The sequence below is a fragment of the Folsomia candida genome, unplaced genomic scaffold, assembly GCF_002217175.1.
Source record: "Folsomia candida strain VU population unplaced genomic scaffold, ASM221717v1 Fcan01_Sc017, whole genome shotgun sequence".
In the NCBI taxonomy this organism is placed as follows: Eukaryota; Metazoa; Arthropoda; class Collembola; order Entomobryomorpha; family Isotomidae; genus Folsomia; species Folsomia candida.
Window position 1 is genome coordinate 100028 of NW_019091209.1, and position 25487 is coordinate 125514.

The window sequence follows — 25487 nt, forward strand, 5'->3', positions numbered from 1 at the left end:
AAGAGTAAGATTAAACATTTATGCTGCATTATATAGCACCTTAAGCCGTTATCGATTAGGGAAATATCACCCTCAAATTTTTTTGGCTAAAAATCCATCAAAAATTGACAAAAACTAATTCGTTCCCGTGCAAAACTTATTCAAGGTGAAAGACACCCAAATCCTTGTCCCAATACAACTTTAAACTTTTTTGGACGATGAACCTTCCCCGAGTTACTTTCTTTTTGAAATAATCCAAAGTTTTGGGTTGATTTTTATCAAAAAAATTCTTTCGGAAAGATAAAAAACACGTGGTGTCACGTGTCTCATTGTGTTTATCGGGTCGGTTTCCGTGCGTCACAACAATGTAATAATAACACCAATGAAAACGATGATAATAATAATCGCGACATATTTTTCTTCTCGATTTTCAGCCTGTTTTCAACTATTTGTGGATTATCTGCCCCACTCAAAATAAAGACCGTGTCATTCTCATCTCTCTCTCTCTCAAAACATTTCACAAGTGAAGTTAATGGAGAACAAAGAAGTCGGATTTTCCCGAAAAAAACCTGAACGACGTGTGTCTCCTGTGTTTCTTGATAAAACAAAGTTTTGTAATTCTGCACACTCCTCGTCGCCCTTTCGTCAAGTGGTCGTGTATGTATTTGTGTGTACACGTGACACAAGTGGGCACATAGCATCGCCATCGAGGATGCAGGAGTTTCCTACTGCTGGTGCAAATAATAAATGTGAAAAGAAGTGTGAAACAGTTTAGGACGGACGGACGGACGCGATCCGATCATCCAGCAAAGTTTGAGGAGGAGAAAATTGCGAAAAAAAGACAATAAAGAAGGGCGAAATTTTCGCGATTTTGTGTGTCTAACATTCCGTGAAGGGGAAAGTGAAAGTAAATCACGTGAGGAGAAATTGTCGAAAATTTCGAAAAAACGGGAATAAAAGAGTCCCAAATTTTGGAGATTTTGTGACTAACATGTTGTGAAAGTGAAAGAAGCACAACTTTTTACCCCCGAAAAATCAGCGGAAATACGGCAGAACAATTTGGGTAGCTTCTTGACAGTTTTTTTTGGTGGGCGTAGAAAATCTAGGAAGAATAGAAGATCAGGAACTTTATAGAAGGTAAGAGTTTGTAACTTTTTACCCCGAAAAATTGCGTGTCGGATCGGAAGAGGATTTAGGAACAATGTTAATCCAGGTTTTTTACACACAAAATTGGGCTGCACACGCGGTTAGGATGTTGATATATTTTTTTATTACACTGGATTTATCGCACGTGGACGATGCACGTTTCTTTTAATTTTTTAGTCAAATTTGGACAAATTGGAGATTAAAATAATTAGAATTGTTTAAAATTGTTTCACTTTTTATTTATTTTAAATTTCCACAGAAATGTATGGCTGAAAATTACTACTTGAAGATTGATTTAGTCAATTCTTGGTTAAAATTGTGTTTCAAGTGTGATTTTAAGCAAAATTTAAAATATTAAAAAGTGTAATTTACAAAGTTTTAAATATACTTTTCAAAACCCAAAATTTATTAAAAATACACAAATAAACAAATTTCAAGGAAAGGTCTCTCGAGCTAAAAAAAGTTTTCTGAAAATGACTGCACTTTTAATGGGGAAAAAAATAAAAATTTGAAATGTATGGATAAATTCACGCCTCAAATTTATCTCCAAAATTCAAAAATTTACAAAAATGCTTGTCGAACAAGAAACGTTTTTTCTGCAGATATAACTGCACTTTAAATGGTGACAAAAAATGAAATTTATGCATAAATTCACGCCACAAAAATATCTCCAAAAGTACAAAAAAAAATCGGAAAAAATGGCTCTCTTACTAGAAAAGTTTTCCGATAACTGCACTTTAACTGGGGTGATGATGATTCCTAGGAAAAAAGAGAAGTGCAATGTAAGGAATCTGTCAATCGGATATTTAAATTACTCTCCACTCATCCAAATGCTCTCTCCGTGTCACTCAAATATTTATTTTCGCCTCGAAAATCCCAACCCACTTTCACTCCAGGCTTTCACTTCTGTTCACTTTGGTGAAAGTGGGAGGAAGGGAAAGTTATGTGAAAGCAAAATCTCGACCTCGTACAGGGAGGTTTAACATGATAAATACACCGCGGAAGTGGTGGGGACATTAAAATTGAGGGGTTAATTCAGTAGCAAATCTACGGCATATTAAATTTGCTAACTTTTACTCCTTCACCTTTTGAACTTTGACCCCCCTAATCATGCTAATTTTGTGATGTGTGAAAAATATGTACGAATTTACTGTGAATTAGAAAGCTCTATTTGCCTCCTACTGTTCGTTCAAAATTAATATGCAGTAAAGCCCTCAAAATTTTTTAAGAGGTCAAATGGCCGAATTTTTTGGTTGCCATTGAAAACGATTTAATTGTGCATCTTTATTATACTTTTTAAATGAAGATAGGAAAATAACGCATTTTTAAACAAAATCAAGTCATGGAAAAAAATCATCTGCCAAATAACCTTTCAGATTTTTTACTGCATATTAATTTTGCACGAACAGTAGGAATGTCTGGATGAAGTTGAATGCTAATTTTGTGCGAAATTTGATATCCGCATTGCTTTCACTCCGAAGAGAAGGCGAATTTATGCGTTTATGTGGCATAGCAAATCTCGACCTCATGTTTCCTGAGGGTTAACATGATAAATACACCGCGGAAATTGTGGGGGCATTAAAATTGAGGCGATGACAAATATGCAGCATTAATTTTCACATTAATTCACCTCCCTTCATGTTAATTTTGTGTGAAAAATTTATCTTTCAGGGGTACGAATGTACCTTGAATTCGCTAATTTTGACTTCACAGGAATGAATTTCGCTCGGATTTGTGTATGCATATGTGGGTTATGTAGCAAACCTCGACGTCAGGTTTGCTTATGATAAATACTCCGCAGCCGGAAGCTGTGGGGGCATTAAAATTGAGGGGATGAAAAATACCTAATTATTTGCACTCCAATAGACATTTCCCTTGATAACTTTGGATGTTAATAGTTGTGTGCCAAATTAGTAGCGATGTATTACATAACTTTCACTCTAATAAGTTGGCCTACGTGTGTGCAAAATGTGTGCAAAATAATTATTCTACATATTCACGAGTGATATTTGCGGGGTATGAGATAACATCTTTGATAAGTTTGTATACTGATTGTGTGCGAAATCCGTTTCATGTATTACATAACTTTCACTTGAATAATTTGGCGTGCAAATTTTGTGCAAAATTATTGCTCTAAATATTTACCAGTGATGTCTGAGAGGAATGAAATGATTAATTTCCTTGATAACCTTGCACGCTAATTATGTTTGAAATCCATTCCATGTATTACATACATATATAACTTACTCCAATAATTTGGCCTCCGTGGGTGCAAATTTTGTGCAAAATAATTACTCTAAATATTTACGAGTGATGTTTCAAGGGCACGAAGTAATTTTGCATCCTAATTTTCTGCGAAATTCATTCCACGTATTGCATAACTTTCACTCCAATATTTTGGCGCGCAAATTTTGTGCAAAATAATTAAATAGGAGTGATGTTTCAGGGGTAATTTTACCCTTTCTGGGAGGAGGCTGAATCTCAATATTTTCTGCTTTTCCATTCCTCACGGAATCGATTGTTAATTTGGGTGTGATTTTGCAAACCTTTGAAATTGTGTGGGTAATTACCCAGTCTTTATTTCATTGAGGGAGAGGAGGCTCTCTGATTTTGTTAACCGCGGAGACGACCACTACACCACGCTTGCCGGAAGGGAGTAAAAGCTGCGGCGAGAATGATGACTAGGCCGGGGCAGAGATGGGCAAAGGATTTTTTTGGAAATTTTGAAACCAGGGTTTAAATTTCTGGGGTTCTTACAGCTGAAAAAGGATGAGAATAGGGCATCAATTGTTCAAAAGTACGTGTCCTTTTTAAGTTATTAACATTTTATCGCTGTAAAATTAGAGCGAGCAAATTCACGCAGGTCTTGGTAACTTTGTAAAATCCGTAAATTCTGTACATTGATAAACTTTTACAAAATTTTACTGACATTTTGAACGAAAATTAAGTTACAAATTTTTAACCCCGCTCAGACCAATTAGCATACAAACTTTTGATAACTAGCTCAGATTTTTTTTAGTTTGTAAAAGTTTCTAAAGATTATGGTACAAAAACGTACAAATTTTACAAAGTTATTAAGAACTGTTTGATTTGCAGAGTTTATAAATTTTAAAGTAAATTTCTTACCAAAAGTATTTTCTACTGCTTTCTCCAAGTAGATTATCGTCTTTCTGTGGTTGTAAAAATCCAAACCCTGTAAAATTTTGTAAATGAACTAGTAAAATTGTTTCAAATGTTAATAAAATATTTACTAAAATTCTGAAAAATATTTACAAATTTTTTGAACTATCTCCTCAAAATTTTATAAATCTTTTCCCAAAATTTTCAAAATTTTTCCACAAAATATTTAGCCCAACCCTGCCCATCACGAGAGAGGAAAAGTCCAGTCGTGGGTTTGAGGACGACGTTGGCGGAGAGAGGTTCTCGTCGTCTCTCGAACCACACATTTTCCCCCAGGGGTTATCGAGTTTCACCATTTTCGCGAGATTTTTTTCCCTTCTTCTTCTTCTCCTTCCTCGTCCTGTCCAGCCAAGAGGTTTGTCCGCCTGCCACGGGGGGACGATTCCAAAAAAAAAGTTGGATCCAGAGCCAGCTGTCTGGGACAAATTGGGGATAAAAAGTTTGTTTTTTTGAGAGAAAAAAAAACTTGTGCAATTGCAGCGAGTGTGTTCGGGGGAGTTTTTTATGGTTTTTGTAGAAAGTGAAGGGTTTTTTTGAAGAAGGAGAAAGTTTTTTTCAGAATTATGTATGTATTTATGAGGAGAGGAGAAATGGTTGGAAATATATCATGGAAATATAGATCATAATTTTAGAAATGACATAAATTTCGAATCCGATTTAGTGGGATGCTCAACTCAGAAAATTTTGTTAATTGAGAATAAATTGGAAATTTGTATTAAGTTGTGGGATGAAGAAGACGTGGAAATATTTAAATTTGATGGGAATTTTAGAAATTTTGAAGCGGATTTTAATCGGGGTACTCAACTCATTCACGTTAAGATAGCTGTCTGGGACAAATTGGGGATACAAAGTTTTTTTAGAGAAAAAAAACTTGTGCAATTGCAGCGTATGTGTTTGGGGGAGTTTTTTATGGTTTTTGTAGAAAGTGAAGGGGTTTTTGAAGGAGGAGAAAGTTTTTCAGAATTATGTATGTATTTATGAGGAGAAGAGAAACTGTGGGATGGAAAGGACATCATGGAAATATGTGATGGGAACTTTTAAAATGATATAAATTTCGAAAAATTGAGGGATGGGATGCATCATGAAAGTACAGATCGTAATTTTAGAAATGGCATACATTTCGAAGCGGATTTAATGGGGGGTACTCACTCAAACGAAATTTGGTAAGTCTGCGTTATCTAAAAAACTCCAAAATATTGGAATTGCAGAAAGGATAAAATTTTACCGAGCAAAGAAATATTTTTATGGTGAGAATTATGAAGGGGATTAAATCGGGGTATACAAGTTCTACTAAATTTTGTACGTACAGCATAAATTAGAAATTTATAAGGTCTAAAAGATTGGGAATCTAAAAAATTGAAGATCTAAAATATTGGAAAATTCCATCATTTTTGCAAAATTGCAAAAATGATGGAATTTTACTCTGGAAATGCACATTTTTACTTTTTACAAGTTTTAAGCGAATTGTAGAAAATTAAGCGTATTAAAATAACTTGCCGAAATTTGCTTTTTGTTAACCCGAAAATTTAAGATGTTTTAATTTCAAGACTTTATTTATTCGCTTAAACTATGCAATTTTACCCAGAAACTGGATGTCGCTTCGTAAAATTTACTTCGATAAATTTGAAAAATTCTCCCTAAACCTTTTACCCCGAAATTTTAATTTCACATTATTTATTTGCCGAATTAGGTGTCACTTAATACGTTGACGTGACTACGCCCATTTTGTAAGGGTGGCCTTGTACTTGACGAATTGAGTTGCGGGGCAAACAGAGACACGAAATGCCTACAGGACGGATACCAATTTATTACGCTCGTAACTAACTGAATTTTGACTAATATAAACTATTTACTTTCACCTCGAAAAAAATTGATACACGTATTTTGCATATAAATGGACCTTTCTTATTCGCAAATTAACCCTTTAACGTTTATGATTAACGACAAGAAATTGCATTAAATCGGGGACACTATAAGTATGTTGTGGTCATGGCGCGGGAGGAGAAATTCAGGAGTTTTTAATAAAACTCGAAAAACTGACAAATCAAAAATTTAACATTGAGTTGTATAGGGAAATATCCAAATTTTTGGGAACAAAATCTTCAAATTTAGCATTGTGTTGGCATAGGAGAAATCCCTCAAAATTGCAACAAATTTTAGGTCGCGGAGTGAAAATGGTGAAAATCAATGACCTCCTAGAAACGACAATTGTCTTCCTTCCGCGACATGACCACGATTTTTCATGACGACTTTTGTCGTACTCCCGAATTAAACCATTTCTTATAAAACGACTATTGTCGTCGTTACAGTTTAAAGGGTTAAGCATAAATTTGTCACATTTCGCTTAAAACGTTGCATAAAAATTACCCCGAAAACTTCGGACATGTTTTAATTTTAGGACATTATTTATTCCACAAAAATGGCTTGTGATTCGAGAAATAAGACGTTGACGTGAGTACCCCGATTACCTTGCAAATTCAAGTGTGGGGCAAACAGAGACACGAAATGCCTACAGGACGGATACCAATTTATTACGCTCGTAACTAACTGAATTTTGACTAATATAAACTATTTACTCTCACCTCGAAAAAATTTGAGATACCCGTATTTTGCATAATTTGGTGTTGGTCTCAGAGAGCAAATAGTGTTTTTCTAGTGAAGGAAGGAGGAGGAGGTGGATAAAAAATGGGAAGCCAGACCGCCGGCGGGGATCGTGTGGCAGAGACAGCGGAGTGAAAATTCACTTTCACCAGGTTTTCTTGTTTATTGGAAAAGTGATTTTTTCTCCAGCCTCCTCTTCCTTTTCCACGTAAATAACTAGGTGAGTGAGTGAGTGAATTTGGAAAAGTGTAAATCACACAGAGTTTACTTGTGACTCGTTAATAATAATGTGGATTGAGGAAGGGGAACGGATGGAATGAAGGAGTGAAAGGGAGGAGAAAGTTACTTAGGAAAATTAGAGTATTTACAATATTTATGCAGTATACTGCATATGTATGATTTTGAGTGTTGGACATGAAAATGTGACCGCTTTGACCTTTAACCTTGGATCACAATACCATCGTAAAGCGAAATGGTCACGATTTCTGAAATCTTCGTCATAAACAATGTTGAAAAATTCATTCTTGGTTTTTTCTTAGATATAAATATCTGAAAAACAAGTAAAAACCAGTCCTAAATATTATTTTCAGTCAGAGGGAGATAGACAGACAGACATACGGACGGACAAACATCATTCCTATACAGTATCTCTCGTTCCTCAATAACTTTGCATTAGATACATATCAATATTCTAATTTCCACCTAAAAAAACTCAGACTTATTTAAACACCGTGCACATTTACCCAGACAGACATACATACCTCCGGACAAATAGATCATTCCCATAAAGTATCTCTCCTCCCATCCATCCCATCTCCTTAATAACTTCAAGCAATCACGCAAAAATAAATATAAACAATCATACTTCAATATCATCCTCATTCATTTACCGACAGACACACATACCTACAGACAAACATATATACCATTCCCATAAAGTATCCCTCCTCCCTTCCCTTCCCTTCCCCAGCACCTTAATAACTTCAAGGAATCCTTGTCCCCTTCCAGCACTGAAATCCACTTTGACTCCTCCGTCAAATTCCTCCTCCCCAAATAAAAAAAATCAAACACGGTTCCTTCTCTAGATTTGCGTTTCACATTAGACTGCATCTCTGCATGATTGAACTTCATCTCATCTCATCTCGAACATACCTGTTTGTTATTTATTCAGTTATGATTTCTCCTCCGACTTTGATGACGACGAAGAAAATTAACATGTTCTTGTGTAATGTAACGTGTTGTTTACCAAAAAAGAAGCAAGTAAAAGTTTCCCAGAAACACTAGAGACTCATTTGGAAAATGAAAATATATATGAGCACGAGTTAATTTTAATTCGGAATCCTGGCACTAAAATGATCCATGATTACTTGTTTGAGAGTTTTGAGATATTTATGCAGCAACGCCTCCAGACAGAGACGGGTTCTCGGCTTATTGATTTCTGAATTAAATGTGAAGTCATGAATATTATGGGGAGACACGAAAGTCTGATCCTGAGTGGGTATGTAAACCCGAGGGGACTTTTGTTTGTTGGGAGTGAAACGGTTAATTTGTGTCGGTATAGAATTTACGGTAATTTGTAACCATGGAAACAGCGAAGTCGTACGAAAATGTCAATTTTTGTACACAAAGTACAAAATTTTGGTATCTATGGAAACGGAGCGGTTCTAAAAAACAAGTTCCTCCTTCCTGTTTGTAAAATAAATCGAAAATTTAATTAGAAACCAAACTCGTGTTCCACTCATTTTTATCGATTTGTAATCCAAAATTTCCAAATTACGGTGGAAACGGTGCGAAAAATTGGACATTTCGTTACTATTTGTACAATAAAAATTCAACGTGGAAAGGCAACTTGTCCAATTAAAATATTCCAATTTTCATGGAAACGTTGCAAATTTGATCCCTATTTCGACCTGATTTTTGAAATTGAAGACAAAAATTTTAACCACCTAAATTTTTATTTATCTATTTTCAAGGAAAAGTCGAAAAATATCTACAAAAAAAATTATCCCAATTTCCACCCGAATTTTGATTTCCCGTGACTAATTTCATGTTGGTCGGGCCATGATAAATTATAGGCTACGGGACTTTGCACAAACCAGTAATAAATAATAATGGGACTGGTGGAGGTAGGTGGGTAAGTAAGCAAAAAAAGAGGCGTGGACGGGTCGTCGCCAGAAAATATGTGTTATTTATGCATGCATCGAACGGGGGTGATGGTGGTGGTGGTGGTGGCGGTGGGAGGAGGAGGACGGCGATTGACTCCTCGGCCAGATTAGGTTGTCCGGAGGGAACAAAAATTGACTGATTGATGGCCCGCTGGGCGAGAAAAGGAGTCGATTTACAATTTCAACACCAATTAATCACAATCTTTGCTTTTTCGTGCCGGGATTTTTGATGAGATGCGCGTTTTCATGGATTCATTAAGGCTATTTTTCTAGTTTGTAACAAATAGTGGGAATTATTCATGGTGGAGAAAGTAATACGTTAAGGTTTTCATTATTTGTGGGGATTTTACGGGAAGATTTTTACCCATGATGTAATTAAAATTTAGATTTGTTTCCGGCCTAGTTTTTGATAATTTTTTTTTCATACTATGTCACCATAATTATTTTATCTAGTCTGGATAGAAATCTGCAAGAATTTTGCAGAAAATAAGTCGTGCTTCGACGTCCCCTGAGTTATTCGCCAAGGGAAAAGTAAGACTTTTTATGCATATTTGTGAGATTTTTACCCACGTGGTTAAACTTTAGAGCTATTTTCCCCTTATTTTTTTGAACACGTGCGAAAACAGAAATACATTTTCCTACTTCGTCCCATACTTATGGGGTAGAAAGCTTGCAAAAATTGTAAATGTGCAAAAATTTAGTCAAATTGTGCCAATTATTCGCAAAGGTTTTTCCTGTTTTTCCATTTCAAATTTCCAGAAATTTTTTTGCTAAATTTGTCCACGTTTTTCACTATTTTGCTTGGATATTTTTCGCCCACGTGACAAAAATTTCGCCCTGTTTTTTTTCGAGTGCCTGGGAAAATAAATATGATTCTTCTTTTTTGTCCACTTTTTTTGTCCTTTTTTTACCGGAGAGTGACGGAGTGTCAGAGGAAGTCAAGATTGACAAAGTGAGACAAACAACTTGCCCGTGTTGGCATTTTTCAGGGCACAAAAAAGAAAGCCCATTTCGGTGAAGAAATAGGCCTCCGAGCCACCAAATTTTGCAAGTATTGATCACTTCCTAAAGTGAAGTTGACATGAATTTTATGCAAATTTGTTTTCTCGTATCATTTCCAGGGATTGTTTGAAGGATAACTTTTTTAAATTGTGGATTGATGCAGGGCTTAAAAAAGGGTGGGTGGGTCAGCACGTGGTGAAAGTTATGTAATAATTTTGGTTACAAATTGGGAAAATATGATTTTTACGTTCATAGATTTGGAAAATTTTGATAAAAATTGAAGAAATAGGTATACACAATTCATTTTTACGAGATCGCACCCAACTTTGGAAATTTTTAACAAAATTTGCAAAAAAAAACAGTAAGGAAAAACAAAAAAAAATGTAGAAAATTCATTTTAAAATTTTTAACCAAGTTTTAGAATATTTGTAACCTAAATTTTGTCATTGGGTGTACTCACCTCAATTTTATCAAAAACTTGAAAAGTCAAAAATTCTGTGCCAGATAACTTCTCAGATTTTTTTTGTTTCTATTTCTTGGAATGAACTATAATCTTTAAAATAATTATGAGACGCTTACATTGGCCGCGGAAGACAGAGGGACAATGTCCCCATGTCGGCATCATCTCTCCATCTTATATAAACCCGTCCCTCCCCCCATTCTACAATGTTAATGTCCCCACATGTCCCCACGGCTTCCGGGGCCACTGAATTCATCTAATTCCCATTTGTTTGCGACTCATGACACAGATTATTATTATAAATCGATGCTCACACAATGTGCATGGTCCAGAAATGCATTTCATTTCATCGTTGCCCTCGTTCCAGTTAATTTCCTGGCAATTTGAGCACGTGGGTGTGGCAGACAAAATCCACCCTGGGAAAAAATCCATTAGCCGCGGAGGCCGTGGGGGACATCGGGGGACATTAACATTGTAGGGCCGGGTTTATATAAGATGGGGACATCAAACAACCGTGGGGACATTGTCCCCTTGGTTCCCACGATTCCGCGGCCACTGTTCTTTTTGCATTAGCATCACCATGCTGCAGGTACATACAGTGGCCACGGAACCCTTGGGGACACCGGGGGACATTAGCATTGTAGGATAGGGGGAGGGACGGGTTTGTATAAGATGAGGAGATGATGCGGACATTGTCCCCTTGGTCCCACGATTCCGCGACCACTGGAAGGATGGCTTTGGTATAAGAGGAAGGAGGAGTCAGTGTCCGCGGAAGCCGTGGGGACACTAATATTGTGAGATATGGGGAAGGCCCGGGGTTTATATAAGATGAAGAGATGATGCAGACATCAAACAACCGTGGGGATATTGTCCCCTCGGTCCCCTCACCCTTCCGCGGCCACTGATTGTCTATCATCGCGGGAGTGGTGGCAATAATTATGAATTAGCCCGGGTGGCTGGCAGTGTATTGTTGTCTCCTCGAATTCCCACCGGTTTGCGTCAAATTGAGGAATGATTGATGACGAGGAGAGCGACTAATTAACGCAGTGAAGCCAATCCGATGCTCAATTAGCATCCGGCCAGCCACAGATTTGCCAAATTTCTGCGAAAATGTGACGAGAAAACGATTCTGGCGAATTCTATTGTGGTGATGGAATATGTATGCATCATGAAAATTTGCATGTGTTAAAGTGACATTTGTAATGGGAAATTGGCCTAAAATTTGAATCTGTGTCGTGCAAAAATGCTGGAATTTATGAGAAAAATGAAAATTTAACAGTTGAAGTTTGCAAATATTGCAAAATTCGAAATTGTTTAAGTTAATCTTCAGAGTAAAAAAAATTCCAAATTTTTGCATGTGCGAAAATCTTGTTTAAAAAAATGAGATAAGTATTATTCTCCGACTCATCTGAAGTAGAAATTTACTAAAATATCCAATTTTTTTGTAAAAAATACGTGTTTCTAAAAATTCCGCGTAAATACTTTAGCAAAACAAAACGCTTCCATCAGTTTTTGCACAAATGAAATATTCATTGCATCGCAAAAAATTAAAATATTGGCACATTCTCTTCTGCCCTTGAAATATCTGGAGTACAAAATATTGTTAATGTGTCAATTATCCACATACCAATTTTGTCAATGACATGAATAGTCTGCACTTAACATTTACATATGTATGTATGTATGTAAATGTTCGCTTAAAAATGTGACCTTGCGTGTTAAAGAAAAGTTAAAATTTAACGTGTGGATTTTATCGATTTATTTATTCCACACGAAAATATGTAATCCAATGGGAGACACAATGAGCTGTGTGGCAGAAATTAGTATACCCATTCTGCACAGGGTTTAAATGTGATAATCACAGAGTGTGATTTTCACACCCTGTGATTTATTCTTCAATTGTGATTTTACCGCGGGGAAAGTGAGACAAATTGGTTAAGATGCTTTCTAAAACCAAACCAACTTTTCCTATTAGACAAAATTGCTCTATTTTACAAGAATCCTACAAATCACATATTTGACACAAAATCACAGTGGTTAAAATCACATCACCACGTGATTTTAACCACTGTATGAAAATGCTCAAAATTTTGGGCTGGAGCCGAATATCAATTCAAGCCATTCTTAATCTAACTCGCATATTAACCTATTGAAAGTTGTTCAATTTGACACATAATTCCAAAATTTACATAAATCACACTGATTTAAATCACATCACGACGTGATTTTCACCAAAAAATTTTCAGAATTTTGTTCAGAATTTTGCGCTAAATCCGAACATCAAGCCAATCCTAATCTAAAATGCGTAATAAAAAAGGTTGCTATTGTTAACTACATAATTACAGAAATCACATATTTCACATAAAATCCCACCCTGGTTAAAACCACACCACAGCTTTACAATTTTAACAATTATTTCCCCAATTTTCCCAACCCTAGCTGAATATACCTACCTTCACATACATAATTTTGCATATGTAATGCCCAACTTACTACTCTTTTTCAAGGTTTTTTGAGGAAATATTCGGTGTTCAGTTCTGTTCATGAAAAAAGGGGACAAGTTGTAAAGCGTAAAGTATGTAACACACACGCCGCCGCTGCCACCACCGCCCACACTTTTTCCGCCTCACTAAACAAGTAAATAATTTGAATAACAAACACACATTTCTGAAAAGTGTCAAGTATTGTCAAGCGGTAAATGTGACGTTGGAAATATGTGACGCGTGACACATTTATGACTCCATTTGCTAAAAAAACAACATGCCTTGTGTTGCAAGGAAGTGGAAGTGGAGTACACTTTGTTTACGATGGTTCATATTCGTAGAACCAGTGGCCGCGGAAGGTGTGGGGACATTAACATTGTAGGATAGGGGAGGAAGGGACAAGTTTACATGTAATTACATGTAAAAGATTGGGAGATGATCGAATAAGCGTGGGGACATTGTCCACTCAAGCTTCCGCGGCCACTGAATTTGATATTTGTGTAGGGTGGGCATGCGAGAAGGCGTAAAAATTTAGTGGCCGCGGGGTACATGGGGGAATATTAACATCGTACGATGGGGGGAGGGCAGGGTTTGTATAAGATGGGGAGATTGAATAACGGTGGGGACTTGGGGACAGAGAGACGATGTCCCCGCACGCTTCCGCGGCCACTGCGTGGAACCACGACTATCACCATTTTTTGAGTAGGTGAAAAAGTGAGGTCTGGAAATAGTAATAATCGAGAAGCCTGAGGGAGAGAGAGAGAGAAATGGTTATGAGTGGTTTCGTAATCTTGGCAAGGATGGCTAAATTACTTGACGTGAAAATGTACCCTACTTTGATGCCGTTGTTAGCAGGGTTTGGATTTCCAGGGTTGATTTCCGAACTTCCCGGAGATTTTTAGGACTCTACATGAAAAATCCACGTTTTATGAAGAAATTCACTTTCATATTTGTCAAAACACATTGTTTCCTTGATTTTTTAACGCAGTCATTCGTAACTTTGTAAAGCTCATGAAATTTTGTATCGTACTTTTACAAAATAAAGAGACGTCCTTGATTTGATTTGCAACTTTACAAAAACTTTCCAAAAATTGTAACATAATTTATGTTCGAAATATGACAAAATTTTTGTAAAAGTTTGCAAATTTACGGATTTTACAATATTACGAAGGTCTGCATGAATTGCCTCATATTTAAACAACATGGACCAGTTAATTTTGTCACACAATGTGTATTTTGTATGACTGCTGCCTTTTCCATGTTAATTTTCGTCTTGTTGTGAGTGTAACAGCTCAGGAAATCCAAACCCTGCGAATAAATGAGATCAAAGCGGTATATGAATATTTAGTTAAAGTATTCTGGCCATCTCTGTCTGAATCTTGGGATCCATTCGAAATCAACGAGCAAGAACGCATAAATGCATAACTTTTCCTTGAGTTTGGTTGAATCTTCAGGGTGACTAAAAAACACGGTGATAATCATGCAGCTACTTGTTAAGCTGGGGCACCTAACTTGTAAAAAATGCATGCTTTGAAACCTCTAATTTTATTTTGCTTTAAAATGAATGATTTCTTCAAAAGAAATGTATGATTTGAAAAAATTTATCGTTTCTTAAATAAATAAAATCATAATTTTTGTAATTATTATTTTTGCTTGAAGATTTACGATTTTTTTTAGAAATGACAAATTTTACGGATTTATCAAATGTATGATTTTAATATTGTATCATTTTTTAAATTTATGATTTTTTAAGTAAATATGTGTTCTAAAAAAGTGTATTAAGAAAATAATTTCCTTAAAAAATGCATGATTTAGAAAACCTTATTGCTAAACTGTATCATTTTGTAATGCATGGGTTTCTTAAATTAATTATTTCTTAAAGATATAAGCGATTAAAAAATGTATAATTTTTAAGACACCCATCTTTCGTTTATCCATGCACGACGTAGCTTTATTCGATTAAGAATAACGCAAAATTCGCGAAAAAAAATATTAAATCAATTGCTTAATAACAAAATTTGCCACAAAAAAATCGCCAAAATTTTCCATTTTTTTTGGAACCCTGCCTCCCCTCTCCACTTCTTCCTTTCACATAACTTGTTGTTGACTGAATTTCGAAATTATACCGCCTATAAATTTCCATGTTTGTTGTCAATTTGGTTTCCACCCGAAACCTCTTCAGTTGCGGAATATCCATATTTTTTCCCCAAAAAGAGTGCCAAAGAGGCGTTTCTTCGTTGGAAAGTATCGACTTTGAATTTATTTTTTTGGCTGGGATCGAACTTTTCGCCAACAAGTGCCATGTGACGACCACTTCAAAAAAACGGGGCTGCTGCTACATTTTACACGAATTTATTCCTTTCTTTTTTGCTCCTTTCATCTCATGAATGTTTGTTTTTGAATGGAAAATTTCTGGAAACCGCGATGATTTTTTTTATTAAGCGACAACCACAAACATTCATCGATAGATGTGAAATGAATGAATCATGAATGTGTGTTTGAACACTGGAAATAATAATCTGGTCACAAAAAAAGTCACGGGAATCTGGGGTAAAATTTTGTGTAAAAAAAATAATCGGGAAAGTGTTCCCAATTATTTTTTGTGTAAATTCCAATTGTGTAAATTCCGCATTTTTTGAAAAGATACGTAAATTTTTAAACATATTTTTTCAAAAATATGTATATATGTTGAAACTATTTTAACATTATGTGAGACAAAATTTTCTGCTCAAAGAAATCTTTATAGTATTAAACTCAAAAGTACAAGGTATATTTTTCGAAAATTCTTATTTTTATTTTTTTGTACAATATTTCTACATATTATGACATTTTTTCATAAACATCACATGAATATTTTAACAATTTTTCGTCCACCCTCTTATTATTGGTGAAGCTAAATAACTCAAACTTGTCTCAATTACGTGAATTGTTTAACCGATGATAGCAAAAATAAACAATTTTTTGTATTAAAAAAAGAAGAACTAGATAAAATTTATTGTTTAAATTGGTTGAAAATCAATATTTTTAATCAAATTTTTATTATTTATAAAAACGGGAATAGCAATTCCTTAAATTTCAAGTATAATTTTGTCCACTCTTTTCTGACAACAGAAACTTGAGAATTGTTTATAAAAATATAACGGGAAAAATAATTCTTAAAATTTAAATAAATAATTTTGATGTTATTTCAAAATATAGACAGCGTTACAGGACCAATGACAAAAAATTGTTACCGAAACTTGTACATTTGCTTACAGAATCATTTATATGGTAACAATTGTAAATTTATGATTTCCATTTTGATGTTCACTTTGATTCTCGATACATACATATCGGACAAAAAGGGGAAAGCAATTTTGATTTTTTAGTCGAATTTGGCGACAGGTTTTTGTTCGTTTTGCACGACAAAGAGAGAAAGCAAGCGCCCAGTTGGTGGTTTGTTGATGGGTTGGTAGACGGGCATTTGCATTCCAATTTGAAAAATATCCTGGGAAATTGGAAATTCATTTTATTCTGTTTGTGACAAAGTTGTTTTGCTTTTCGTCGTGGTGCTGAATGGATGGCGAAGCGGTGACCAGCCACGTATGTACATCGATGAGAGAGAGAGAAAGCTGGGCTCCCCGATAAACGTGTCGATACACATGGCGTGATATTGGTGAAAGGTGAGCTTAAAATAAAGCACGTGGGAGAAACTACTACAAGAAATTGTTTGATTTAGAGATGTAATTTCTTGCAAGGTGAAAGAAATAAGTGCCATCGTACCACAAATGACGCTAGATGGCACTTATTTCATGCAGTTTTTTGCAGTACAGTACAGTTCAAGAAATGAAAAACTCACCTGCAACAAACTACTAATAGAAATAGTTTTTTTGCACGCATGATTTCTTGCACGAGCGAAAAAAAATGCAAGAAATTAGCGCCATCTCGCGGATAATCCGTATAATTAGGTCTAGCACAAAGGGCAATCCGCTAGGTAGCGCTTATTTATTGTAGTTTTTTTTTCACTGCGGAACATAGGAACGTAGAAAATGTGCAAAAAATGAAACACTTGGGGAACGTATGGTTTCCGCAAAATTTTAATAATTCCTTAAAATTATTCATGCTGACCAAACCGTCCTTGTATCCAAATCTTTCCTGTAGTTTATGCTTATCGGGTGTATATTTACTCCAGCCGACAAATTTAGTTGCAAATGTGAAAGCACGCAAGTATAGGGCTAAATTGATGGACATTGGCGAATGCATGCAGTACACAACGCGGCGCGTCTCGTTCCTTAAGTATCCCACGATATAGGCAATCCATCAAAAAAAGGTAAACCGTCAATGAGTATATTAAATAAATATTCGACTTTCTCTCCCTCACGCGGTTTGATTGTATTACGCTCCCAAATACAGACCAGAATAAATGCACTCTTAAGAAATCGTTACTACCGGAGCGGTAATAACGGGTATTACCGTTTAGCAGTAATGTTGTGGGAACGAAAAAATTACGCACATTAAACTGTGTCGACCATGTTAAAAAGGTTGTAAAGTCATATATTTACTGCGTACTAACGTTGATTTGGTAATAACTTCCTACCCCATTGGTAATAGTTCATTACCATAACCTTACTGAACGGTAATACCCGTGTGGGTAGAGTGATATATGTACTCCGGTCAGTAATGATTTAATACCAGTTTTGTAAGAGTGTACACTATTAAAAATTTACATATATACAATCGGCACTGGCGTTTATTTGGTGATAATTTGCTACCGTGCCAATAATAGTTTGATTCTGCGTGGCAAGTTTTTCATTACCACGATATTACTATACTGTAATGCCAGTTATTACCAGTGCCGGTAGATTGATGTGCATATGTACTCCAGTCGGAAATGATTTACGATCAGCTTTCTATGATTGCACTCCGTATTGATTTGGTAACAGCTTTCTACTACATTGGTAATAGTTTCTGCGTGGTAAATCTTAACATTACTATACGGTAATACCCTCTATTACCGTCCAATTTAATACCCATTTTCTAAGAGTGTATTACAGAATTTCATCGAATCATACCTCCACGAAAAACAGGATTGGATTGGATTCTCTCTCTCTCTCTTTCGCAACGATTCCAAATTGCGATTCATGTGGTTTGGTTTATTTGCAAGTTTGTGTATCCATGATGAGATTCCGTCCATCTCTCTTTTGACGATTGTACGTATAAAGGTGGGCTTAGGATTTGGCAATCAACTGGTTCGGAAATGGAATGAGAAAACGAAATTGGTTTCTATCCCAAGTTTTAATTGATGATTTCATGTCAGTGAGTCCATTTATTAAACAATATCGTCGTCCACCTGATAATCGGGTTCGTCCCGGTGGTGGTGGTGGTGAAATTGCATAAATAAATAAAATGTGGATCAACACGACCACGGAAATATTTGCACTTCACTCGACACCTTGAATTGAAATCTTGTTTGCGTGTGTGTAGCGGGCGGACGGGTGGGGGGATGCATACATGCATAATAAACTGGGAAGGAGAGATGGATGGATGGATGGGTAAGGGTGTGAAGATGAGGACATAGGCATGAGGAAGAACAGTGGCCGCGGAAGGGTGTGTGGACAGAGGGACAATGTCCCCACTGTTATTCGCTGTCTCCGTCATCTATAAGACAGCGAATAATGACGCCCGTGTTAGATAAATTGCAATGTTAATGTCCCCACATCTTCCGCGGCCACCGATGAGGAAGAAAATGTTTCTGATGGGAGATGATGAGGTGTTAAGAAGTGAAGTGAAGTTGGGGACAGAATCGACCCGATAAACATGGAGGGAAATGGGGAAAAGAAGGCATGCATGGTAAATAGCTTACCCTACTTGGTCCAATTTGTGCATAATTTGCCACGCTTTTTTCTGACGATTATCCACGTGTCGCCAAATATTTAAAAATTCTATAATTGCAAAACGTAGGAACTTTGAAGAATGTCTGAGATTTGTATGTTCTGCGAGACCGGACAAGCGCAAAAAGTAGACTGACCCAATAAACATGTAGATCAGAGAAAGCTGCCATGGTGAATGTGTGCCTTAGTTGTTCAGACTTGGTGAAAGTTAGACTTGGGAACTTGGACAAAGTGTAAAAGTCTTGGCTGGTTATACGCTTGTGTATACGTTTTTCGGGTACGGTTTCCAAAAAAATGGGAATAAATTCTAAAATTATGACTTGACTTGCGACTCAAACTTGGATCAATGGTCGAACTAATGTCTCCACCGGTGGGAGCCTTGGTTTAGCGGAATGCTTGGACTTTCACCCTCGTTTCAGTGAAAGTCTGCTAAATTATGTTTGATTTCCGAAACACGAAATATTTTATTCCCAAAAATTGTGAGACCGTTGCTCAGTCCACGTGTCGGCACGGTGTTGATCGGGCCGAGAAAACCCGGGTATGTACAAACATGCGGTTTTGTTTTCGGGACCATGACCACGGCAGGAACAAAGGGGAATCTCGCGGTGCTAAACAAATTGTTTTACCCGTTCTGTCCTCTCTCTCTTTGTACACATTTAGTTTGGGTTTGCGGTTTTGTGAATTTCTACATTAGTTCGGAGGACAGGACATTATGCAGGGTGAAGTGGAGGACATTTATTGTATCCGAAAGTATCCAGGACAACGTCACTCACCTATTTATATTGAGGGGATATAAAGAGTTGATTAATTATTGGACTGTCGAGCAGTGGCCGCGGAGGAAGGGTGAGGGGACAGAGGGACAATGTTCCCAGGGTTGTTCGATATCAGCATCTACTGTTCGTCCAATATTATTAGTCGCAAAAAAATCTAAAAGGTTACCTAGCACGTTATTTATTTTTCAATTAGCAACCAAATAACCTCTCAGAAAATTTTCCAATAAATTGCGACTATTAATATTGGATGAACAGTAATACAAACCCGGCCTTTCCCTATCCTACAATTTTAATGTCCCCCGATGTCCCCACCGCCTCTGCGGCCCCTGCTTTCGAGCTTTGTCGTCAGTCAGTCAGGTGTATTTTTTACGGCGTTTTGATGACTCGCCCCAGTTTTATGAGGGCGTCGTAATATTTCGTAATATGACGTAATGACGGACGTAATAACGCAATTGAGGAAAAGGATGTTGTAATTTATTTACTGTTATTATTATTATGGTTTCGTCGGCGGTATTACTTTATTTCCGCCGGCGGTTTTATTACTACCTGACGATGAAAGTGACTTGTATGAAATGGGGCGGAAAATTGGCACATTTTCTGTATAGAATTTTATACGAAGGGTAAATTTTGTGTAGAATAAAATAGTGCAAAATTTCCGGTGAAAATTGCCACAACTGTTTTGCCCCTCAATTAAGGTTTATAAAAGGGTGTAAATTTGCAAATAATTTTTTTTGCAGAATGAATTATGTAACGTTTATGGCTAAAAATGGATAAAATTTTGCGTGATAACGAAATTTTCGATAGAGTTGGACATTGATCATAAATTTGAATGGGGGCAATAAGCGAGGATAATAAATTGGCACGGCGGCAAGTACAACTTTTTAGGGGCGTTAGAGGTTATTAATGAGGACACAGGACAACCTGTGGACAATAATTGTCCCCGAAATTCTGGATGAATTATACCCATCATCACCACCACCTTGGTTTGTGGGGTCACCTTAGCATTGCTATTTTCGGCGCGATTTTACAGATAATTAGCCGTCTGGAGAAAGTGGAAACGTGACAGGATTCAGATTAATCAAAATCTGTGATTTTGTAAGCAAAGGGTTGTCTTTCTAAAAATAGGGACAATTCGTGGACAACTATTATACCCGAAATCATTTTGGATGAATTAGGTTTGTTTAGGTCACTTTCGTTTTGTTATTTCGGACTGGAGGAGATCGATTTTGTAGATAATTAGCCGTCATCTGGAGAAAGCGGCTGACAGAATTGAGATTCATCAAAATTTGTGATTTTGTCCACCTGCAAACGGGGACAACTCGTCGACAAAACTTGGCCCCGAAATTCTGGATAAATTCGGTTTTTTCAAGGTCACCTTTCCCTTGCTATTTTGGGCAGGAGGAGATCGAGTTTACTTACCTGTGTGGAGAAAGCAGCGATATGATAGAATTGAGATTAATTAAAATCTGCGAGTCTCCCAGTGAAGGGTGGTCCTCCTAAAAAGTTGGACAAATCGTGGACAATAATTGTACTTGTGATTCGTCCTCCTAAAAATCCGGACAACTCGTGGACAAAACTTGTCCCCGAAATTCTAGATAAACCTGCTTTGTCCGGGTCACTTTCTCCCCGTTATTTTGGGCGAGATGGGAGGTCGAGTTTAATTAGCCGTGTGGACTGTGGAGTAAGAAAATTGAGATTCCTCATCACAAAACAAGTCGGTCGGTGGATTGTTTGGTGGCTTTGTGGTGTTTCTAAATCAGGAGAAAACTGTATTGATTCGTTGGAAATGTGGGGTCGGAATTGGGCCCGTCGTCTCGAAAAGCTGACACAATATAGACGGCCTTGCGGGTGACATGATTGCACGGCGGGAGTCCTTTGAGACCTGTCGCACGAGATGAAAGGGCCACGAAAAGAGAAAGCAACCCCACTTTAGCAGATTCCTCCCTCCTTTTCCCCAGAAATTTGTGTCGGAGTCGAAGTCTGCTACACGCTAAGAAACCCGGTAACTAAGCTATTACACTCAAAATAAGGTAGTAATGAATCATTACCCTACGGAATCACTATATATGTGTCTCTACCACGTCGGTTACAATGTGTCGTAGAAATGGTAATAATAAGTTCAGGGAAATTCAAATTCATTACCAAATATTAGTGAAGTGAATACCATTATGTATTAAATTTGAATTTCCCTGAACTTATTATTACCATTTCTAGGACAAATCGTAACCGGCGTGGTAGAGACACATAGTGATTCCGCATGGTAATGATTCATTACTACCTTATTTTGAGTGTACCAGGCGGAGATCTGTGTGACTCTACTGCATGGTAATTTATTTATTATTGAATGGTAGAAAATTAGTTATCAACTGGTAGTATTTTCAAATTTCGCGACCGCACTGACAAATAATCTGGTAATAAACATTACCGAAAAGCACAAGTATATGACTCTACCAAAATGGTAATGATAAGTTGTACCTTGTGGTAATGCCTTGGTAATAAACTTTTACCATCATGGTAACGAATTTTTACTAACTGGTAAAATATTATTACGAAATTTATTACCGAGAAATCATTACCTGCGAGACTTTACCGGACTATTAAGAGTGCGGGGTTATTACCGATTTGGTAACAAAATGTCTACCACGCAATAATAAATAAATTACCATGCGGTAGAGTCGCATAGATACTCCGCCTGGTAATAACTTAGTTACCGGGTTTCTTAGAGTGTACTTCGTTCTGGTGAAAGTATATAATGATTTACGGGGGCGGAAAAGAAGATGCGGGTTTAATTGATGAAATGTAATACGATCGAAATCCACCCACCTGGAGAGAGGCGGGTAGGGATGTTTTCTTCCCGGTGAAAGTCGCGTTGTCATGACAACGGGCACGTATACAATTTATTTTGCAAATTATTTTGCGAATAATAATAATCTGTCCCTATTTCGCGGCGAGACGGGTAAATTTCTGAAAATTAAGTGGAATAAACTTCCCCGCGTTACTCAACAAATCGTAAAATATGTCATGAAATAAACCATTGTCCATCTGTCCGTCCGTGATAAAAAAAACTGGTCAGAAACACATAAAATGCTACCTTAAACTAATGATTGTGGGGAATTTTTTTGAGGGGTACAGAATTCCGATTTGTCAGAAATAATATCCGTTCTCATGGTTACGCGACAGAATATTTCTGAAAATTAAGTGGTAGCATGTAAGTTAAGGAGAATGTTACAGAAAACTGGACAAGTTATGGTCAATTTGAACGCAATATTTTAAACAGCTTCAATTTCCCGCATGGAAATTTCACGATAAAACATTATCCCTCATAAGGAAAATTGATCACTTTAGACTGAAATTCCATGATAAAACATTTTCCGTCCTTCCGTCCGTCATTAAAAAAATGGTCAAAAACGGTACTAATATTCATAAAATGCCACCTTAAACAGAAAGTTCATAATAAAACGTTATCCTTCCGTCCGTCCGTCCGTCCGTCATTAAAAAATGGTCAAAAACGGCACTAATATTCATAAAATGCCAACTTAAACTCTGATGTGTGTGGAGAAAGTTTTGCGGGGTAGAGAAAATTCAAGTTAGAAATCGAGGCCCCATTCTTCTCCTGGTTTGCTTTCACTTGCTCGGGTGAAAAGGAGGCCTTCAAAGGGAAAAAGTCTGCGATGTGTGTGTGTAGGTAGAGGGAGGGAGAGAGAGAGAGATAGGGGATACAGACATTAGGGACGACTTTGTTCTTTTATGTGGAGGAGAAAAAGAGGAAAAAGTGACCTTTTGTACAGCGCGACTTGTACGGATTCACCTTTGGTCAATGTTATGGATGCGATGCGAGAGCGGATAGGAGGAGGAGAACGTCGGTATGTGTCAAAGTCAGATTTTGAGAGTTTTTTATTTCGTGGCCCCATTTGCATCTGCTACACGGCATCAAAGTGGCTAAAATACACTGTTTTGGCTCGTACAATAATAAATGCAATGTTTCTCGGATTTTGAAAATTCTTGCACCATTATACTTCCAGATAGTTGTTTTGTAATATGTAATATAAATTAATTTTTTAATTTTTTCTTAGACATCGAAATTTTGTAAAATACTAAAAAACGCGGTGTTGGAGTTTTGGCGAAGGCCAAAAGTCCTATTCTGCTCGGATTTGGATTCTTTTGACATTTTCGTGATATTAATTAAATAGCTGTTTTGCAAAGTTCAATATCAAACTATGGTTTGTCAAGATTTTTTCGAAAGTCAGAAAATTTTCAAAGATTAAAAAAAAGAATTAAAAATCGGTTTGGGTACATATAGGATCAAGAAAATGTTAAGTGAAAAATGGAAAAAATCTGGTAAACAGGTGAGTTTTTCATACTGAAATCTAAAGGGTATCAAAATTTGGCTTTGACACGTGGGCAGGTTCTCCCCCTGAATGGGCCCGTGTGTCTGGAGCATTCATTCGGAGTTATTGAGCTGCTGCTGCCTCTTTCATCATTTTTATTCCTTTTATCTCACAATCTCCCCACTCACATTAAGGCCCAGGCAACTTTATAGTCTTTACTTTCCGCCCAAAACGAGTGACAATTTTAATCTTGCATGATTCCCAAAGTTTTGCATGTGCTGGTGGACAATTTTCGGCTCAGGGGGAAAATTCGCACAGGGTTCGCAAAATCACAGGGTGATTGTGATCAGGGTTCGGAAAAACCCAGGGTTTTAATCAAAAAGTAACGACCCAGGGGTTTTAATGGGTTTTAATTGGTTTTTTGGGTTTTAATGGGTTTTATTGGGTTTTATGGGTTTTATTGGGTTTTATGGGTTTTATTGGGTTTTAATAGGTTTTCCATAAGTAATACATTGAACAACAAATTTTCACAACTATTGCAATCGAATTCAAGTTATATGCAAATCCTCGTTGTCCATTTTAGAATTTGTATCCGTTTCGAAAGGGTCCTATTTAACTGATCATAGTTTAATACTTTATGAGACCACAATTACATATATTACCTTATCCTCGAATGCTTCCTCTCATCATAATGAAATCCAAGTTGTTTAAAGGTTTTTAAAATTTAATGTTTCAATGCAATCTTAACGTGTATTATAAATTCTGAAAAAAAATCGAGTACTTATGAACTACGAAAGCAAGTATTATGACCCAGAGTATAATAAGTGTTTTTTACAGATATACTTCTTTTGATCATAATATATCATTAAAATCGCTTTGAAGCATTAAATTTTAAAAAAACTTTGAGGGTATTCAATGTTTCTTCGTATCTTTAGTATTCTTCGTATAAATAAAAAAAATACTACAGTATTTAGTTTAATTTATTCGCTGAGGTGAGAGGAAGTATTCGGAAAAAAAGTATTAATTATGACAAGAAAATGCATTAAATTATGTATGATCAGTTAAACATACCTCGTTCCGAAATTAATTTTTTGTAATTTTTGTATCACTTGAAGCCTTTGATGGTAAGGGATGATATGCATTTGCTGATTTATTCCTGGTTTTCAAAACTTACAATAGTAATCAACTAAACTACTTAGCTGTCATCAAACAACTTCGTCTAACGTATGACAGCTGTTTTCAGCTTTTAGAATATAGTTTTAAGCTGAAACACAGTTAAAACCCATTAAAACCCGAATAAAACCCATTAAAACCCAAATAAAACCCATTTAACATGGTAAAACCCGTTGGGTTTTATTCATTAACAACTCATTAAAACCCATTAAAACCCAAAAAACCCAACCCAATAAAACCCTGGGTCGGAATACCCTGATTGTGATTTTATGTGATTTTTGGGATTATGAGGCAAAATGAAACACCTTTCCTTAATATGCGTGCTAG

At 36.5% G+C, this 25487-nt stretch overlaps 1 protein-coding gene across 1 annotated transcript in view; it reads left to right on the forward strand.

Annotated features, from left to right (window-relative positions):
• Window positions 1-25487, forward strand: part of LOC110856902 (dopamine receptor 1) — a 108700-nt gene that overhangs the window by 22467 nt on the left and 60746 nt on the right. Inside the window, exon 2 of the mRNA XM_035857479.1 lies at window positions 414-1116. The gene's annotated coding sequence lies outside the window, so the exon portion shown is untranslated. The remainder of the gene's footprint in view (window positions 1-413; window positions 1117-25487) is intronic.